This window comes from Pyxicephalus adspersus, chromosome 7 (assembly GCF_032062135.1).
Source record: "Pyxicephalus adspersus chromosome 7, UCB_Pads_2.0, whole genome shotgun sequence".
In the NCBI taxonomy this organism is placed as follows: domain Eukaryota; kingdom Metazoa; phylum Chordata; class Amphibia; order Anura; family Pyxicephalidae; genus Pyxicephalus; species Pyxicephalus adspersus.
Genome location: NC_092864.1, coordinates 51,259,741 through 51,265,740, shown reverse-complemented (window position 1 = coordinate 51,265,740; position 6,000 = coordinate 51,259,741). Strand labels below are relative to the sequence as shown.

Sequence of the window (6,000 nt, the reverse complement as noted above, 5' to 3'; positions counted from 1 at the left end):
GCTTCTCATTGTTGACCTTTGTTTGTTCCTACACTTGCAATCATTCCCAGATGTCCAGACAGTTTTACGTTTTCAGACTTGATAAGCAGAACTAGGTAGCATAGTCTGTACTTAAAATATTATTGTTATAGATTTCTTGAATTGGTACTGTTTATGTAGGCATTCTATTGACCTTTCCGTGTATAAAGCATTTTGTAAAGTAATATTTCTAATCATAGTTTCAGAGTCTGTTTTGTGTTTATAAAAATCCATGCACTTCATTGATGCATGAGCCTAGCCTGTAAGATCAAAACAGTTTTGAGAAAATTATTATTTAGAGGTTAAATGGTGGTTAAGGTTTGCTACCAGTTCCACTGTAGCAGCCATATTTCATCTCTAGATTACTTTAGGTCCCCCAAGATGTGCTGGGTTATCAAGTCTGAATGGGGGTGTCCATTTTCACAAAGGGATCAAGTCTATGATCATTACTTTTTAGGTTGTGAAATGTGTCGAAAATAGGGGGCTCCTGGTTACAAAAGGTTTATTACGATTCTCATTATAATGATAACATTGTTTATGATTGACCAGAAGCCTGGAGAGCATGACTTTGAAGACATTGTTGGATGTATTTAGAATCATTTTGAAGCATTTATAGCAACCATTTGTTATGCCATTGATACATTTGTATTTTAATATTTGTAAATAAATTATATTTTATTTTACATTGTAATAGGATTGAGTCTCTTTGTTGTATAGTGAGAGATTAAAAAAAATCGAATAACTTTTAGTAATAATTGATTATGCTCAATATGAGTTGGGGTTGGACCCTACAAGTATGCATACCCATCTAATGGCAATAAATGTTTACTAAGATCATTACTTATCAATTAAGTATAATACAAGGACAAGGATAAGAGGCAATTGAGTCTTGCCCAAGAGGTATGTATTTGTTTAAGCATGTACACAAACCATAAGTAAATTTGAGAAGACAATGAGTATCAGTACAAATTTAAAGAATAGAGATATTTATAATAAAGGGTAGGTGGAGCTCTGTTAGTAGTTGGAATAAGCTTGGTCAATAGCAAACATTTTTCCTAATAAGTATATAATATATGTGCTCAATAACATTATTTCTTAACCAGGGTTCCTCCAGAGGTTGCTAGGGGTTCCTTGAGCATCGGGAAAATTGAGCCTCCCAGGTCAGTTTAACTGACACCAATAATCTTTTTGGGTAACATTCTTCTCAATGGGCAGCAATGTGAGAGGCATTCTACCCACTAACAACAATGCTAATGTACTGTGAGCTGTGGAGTAGTTTTAGTATGGATTCTCCAAAGACCTGAAAGTTATTTCAAAGGGTAACTCATGTTTAGAAGGTCAAGAATGTCTATTCTGTAATGACATCATTAGGCAATCAGTAGGTGTTTTATTTGCACCTAAGCCGTTGTATGCATAGCATCTAAGAATATGAGAAAGGAACCCATGGTAGGACCAAGGTCCTGGTGATGAAATCACATTTATCAACATGGTGTCAGATGTTGCATTAAACTACCAACCAGGATTTGAAAGCATGAGCAAACCAAGACTTTTAGTCTACAATGAAAGCTATTTATAGGAACAAACAAACAGCATGCAAACAACTCTAGCAGGCCCTTGTCACAAAAATAATTGTGCCCACAGGCAATGATATTATTTGTAATCCTATTTTTATAATGTATATTCCTACAGTATCCTTAATTATATGTAGTAAACTCCTAGGGGAAATTGAATATTAGGAGTGAGATCGGAGATATAAGACTTTATTATTGAGTGGCTAGATTTGCTTCTACTTGGATTCCCCAGGGATAAAAGAAAACGCTGTGTAATTCCACCAACCAGTGGTTATATATATAACCAAATTATCACTTTTGAGTGGGTTGGCCCTTTAAACAAGATTTTTTAGCAGCATCTCCCTCCGTTTAGTAGTGAGATGCACATTTTTCCATGCAGCTGAATTAGGCAAGGATATGTAGGCCATGTGGAGCAGTGTATCATATTAAGTCAGACCGGCTAGCCTTGTGTTTGCCCTTGACTGGTAAGTCTAACTTTAGTTACCTGATATATGAGATATGCATTCTCATTGCGATGTCAGAATCAGCAGTAAAAATATGTTTGCACTGCAGGATGCCGATATGCGCGTAGGTCACTACAAAGGTCAGCAGCATTGCACACAGAGATTAATCTAACTGTAAGTGTTTCAAACATTATTTCAGCTGTGATGCTGGCACTTTGTGTAGCTGTCATTAATCTACTTACACTGCACAGTCAGGGAACACTTAGGTTATACTGCAGTAGTTTTATCTGTGAAAAAAACCCTTAGAGTGCCGGGAAGATTCGGTATAAAGATGCCTATTTATGTATTTCGATGCCTGTACATATGGTACACCTTAACTAAGCCCAAATTCCCCTCCAGTAATCGTATGTTGCGGTAAAGATGAATGTAGGGACCTTGTTTGGGTAATTTTAGGGAAGTTTGTGCTATGTATAGCAAATCATGGATGTGGTCATCCTGTAACTGATGTATACGTTCACAAAGACTGGTGAAGATGGACTATCATAGAAGTACCTGGGTGATCCAACAAACCACCAAAATTTGGTGGATCATTCAGGTTCTCACATGATAGTCTGCCTTCACCAATCCTTAATAAATCAGTCCCAATATGTTTTGTATTAGGATTACATATATTACATCTTGATACAACTAGTGTTTTAGTCCCAGCATGGTGTTTCATTGGGTAGCACTCTTGCTTTGCAGCACTAGTACTTTACTTGCTCCTCCACAATATTGATCTTAGACTTTGGCCATAGTAGGGACATTAGATTGGTATATCCTCTGAGAGTTAGATACATGACTGCAGTTAACACACTGTACAGAACTGTCTAATGAATTGGTATCATATAAATGTATAATAATTGCAGTCAGAGACCTCTCACAACGTCCATTAGACAAGCCCAGCCATATATAGTCCCTACATGGTGCAGTTACTAAATACTTAGCAACCAATTTCATCCACCAGACACCTGGCAGTGGCTACAGGTGTTTTTTTTTTTTGCAGATCTTTTCCAGTCTTTGATAAACATACAAAAACCACTATGGAAAATGGTTTTCTAGCATAGCAGTCACCGCCTGCTAAAACTGGAGGGATATTTAATCCAAAATCACATTGTTTGTTGTGCATATTCCTTACAAATACTTCCAAAATGCTTCTCAAACACTAAAAATGTTTAAAACACCCTTAGCAGGTCTGTACACTATGTGGTCCCCCATGGTTACTTGTGCTGATGTCACTGCTAGTCAATAGAGAGTGGCTTTGTCATGAAGGTGTAGATGGAGACAACGGAAGAAGGACCATGCCAGTCATAAACAAAAAAAAAAGAGAGGACACCTGGTCTGGAGCATCATGTGACCAAGGCATTAGGCGAGTAGAAATGGGATTACATTTTTTTTATGCCAGCAGTCAGTATAAAACTTTACAGTATGCATAACCCTAAAAAAAATAAGAAAGTGAAAAGTGGTATCCAGGAGGAAATAAAAAGTAGAGTCAGGATCACAGGAAAATGGTCAGTCCAGGCAGAATGCAATCCAAGGATTAGAAACAGGCAATGTCAGCAACAGTAAATCAAACAAAATCATACACTAGCAGGTCAGCCTAGCTTAACATTAATACAGGCACAGGTGACTGGGAGCAGGGGGGCTAAAAAGTCTCAGCAGCCAATGGCAGGGCACAATTGAGCCAGGGACACTCTGCCCATAGTGTTCACTGGGGATACCAATAAAGTACATCTCAGGCTGCACAGCTAAAGGGAAGCTATAAAAACAATTTAAAAAATATATACAATTACTGGATAAGTGACTATACAAAAAAACTGTGAAAACTTGAAAACTATAACACCTTTTGTTTGCTGCCTGCATTGACTTTCCATGGCCTTATCCTTCTTTGCTAGTGAGTGTGTTACAATGTTTTTTGTGTTTTTTTTTTTTTTTTGGTAGCACAGTAGACAAATTAAGAGAAATACCATAGAAAATGCCAATTTTATTAATGAAAACATAAAAAAATAACGACCAGGCATTTGTCAGCCAACCATTTCTGCAACATTAACCAGTAATATACTAGGAAAATCCCAGTATAAAAACAAGTTTAGATTCTGCACAATCCAGACTAGAGCCAAACTACTGTTTCTGTAGCCTATCCTGTTGCTTTTAATATAAGAATGATTTACTTAAGCAGGATAAGCTGATAAACGTGCTAATCTTTGGAGAAGTATAATAAGAAAAGATATTGATTAAAAGACTTTTCATATGTAGCTGATAATTGGGCAGTATACAACAATAGAATGGCAGGGCACAATTGAGCCAGGGACACTCTGCCCATAGTGTTCACTGGGGATACCAATAAAGTACATCTCAGGCTGCACAGCTAAAGGGAAGATATAAAAACAATTTAAATATATACAATTACTGGATAAGTGACTATACAAAAAACTGTGAAAACTATAACAGCTTTTAGTTTTTCCTTAGGAACTACATTTACAATTAAGGGTTTTTTGTGGATTTCCTATATGCCATTGTATGGCCACTTATCCAGTAAATATATATATGTATTTTGATTTTATAGCTAGAAAATTGTTTAGATATACTAAATACTAAACTATATATATATACTATATATAAAAATATAATTTTTTAACATATTTTTGTTATCCATACCTTAAAAGTCCCACGTCTTGTATGTTCTCATTCTCTGCATTTTCTTTATTCATTGGGATGTGGCATATTTTTATTTCTTTTGGTTGTTTAGGTGCCCTTAGAGTTTCTCACTTTTTCTATGTCATTTCATGAGAAAATAAGGACTCCTATTTGGTAGTTTTGGTAGTTATGTAGTTATTTTTCAGCTACATTCTCTACATAGCAAATATTGTAATATTTGAAAAATAATAAAGTCAGAAAAAACTGACTGTATATAATCTGATCCTTGAGCAACTGTTTGCTGCCTGCATTGACTTTCCATGGCCTTATCCTTCTTTGCTAGTGAGTGTGTTACAATGTTTTTTTGTGTTTATTTTTGGTAGCACAGTAGACAAATTAAGAGAAATACCATAGAAAATGCCAATTTTATTAATGAAAACATTAAAAAATAACGACCAGGCATTTGTCAGGCAACCATTTCTGCAACATTAACCAGTAATATACTAGGAAAATCCCAGTATAAAAACAAGTTCAGATTCTGCACAATCCAGACTAGAGCCAAACTACTGTTTCTGTAGCCTATCCTGTTGCTTTTATTATAAGAATTATTTACTTAAGCAGGATAAGCTGTTATTATCTGTGTTTACTAAACGTGCTAATCTTTGGAGAAGTATAATAAGAAAAGATATTGATTAAAAGACTTTTCATATGTAGCTGATAATTGGGCAGTATACAACAATAGCATGAGTATGTGCAGGGACATGTCTGCCCCATTGCACAATTGTACAAGATAGAAACTTCCTATATGTGTTATGAGTGTAGTGGAAACACTTGCTATTGCCCCATAGGGAATCCTTACAGAAGATAATTATTGGAATGCATTTTTTTTATATGTTTGCCTTTTTTATCCTTAAGTTATATTTTATGTATTGAAAAGCTGGCTTTTCACATGTGTTATGGACATATTGCTGTTGACTTGATGCAACTTTTTTTGTGCAAAGTGCCTTACAAATAAATGCTGCTGTCTACAGAGATACATTTAGGTATAATTAGGACTTAGGCAAGAAAGTAACTCTGCTTCTCCCATTCCAACAAATACAAAGATAAGTATCTATTTTCATTGTCTGTACGAGACACCAATGGCATGTCCAATCATCCTTATTGCAGTCACAGGTAGGTACACATCAGTGACCAATTGCTCTATTCCCCGGGATTACTACAGGAACATGGGGGTTTTAGCTTGGCTCCTAGACATCAGATAGGTCCTAGGCATTTGCCTAATGTTATTCTGGCTC

The 6,000-nt window shown here is 35.8% G+C and overlaps 1 protein-coding gene across 1 annotated transcript in view; it reads left to right on the top strand.

Moving 5' to 3' along the window:
* The window catches only part of ZNF385B (zinc finger protein 385B), a gene marked incomplete in the record, with an annotated part of 278,010 nt that overhangs the window by 70,585 nt on the left and 201,425 nt on the right, over positions 1 to 6,000 (top strand).